Below are 215 nucleotides of genomic sequence, written 5' to 3'. Positions count from 1 at the left end.
ACCATATGCTTTCTCTCTGCAGTTACTGTCATTCATCTATTTATAAGCAGTAGGCAACAGAACATTCAATCAACAATTATTTCTGTCTACCATAGAATAATGATAATGAAAATCGAAAATTGTCATTATATTATAAAATTCCCCACCTCTAGTGCATAGGTAATCATTTTTTTCTGTGAATTACTAAGAGAGTAAGTGAATAGATCAGTGGATTA

This window comes from Penaeus monodon, chromosome 23 (assembly GCF_015228065.2).
Source record: "Penaeus monodon isolate SGIC_2016 chromosome 23, NSTDA_Pmon_1, whole genome shotgun sequence".
Classification (NCBI taxonomy): domain Eukaryota; kingdom Metazoa; phylum Arthropoda; class Malacostraca; order Decapoda; family Penaeidae; genus Penaeus; species Penaeus monodon.
Note: the sequence above shows the minus strand (reverse complement) of the source record.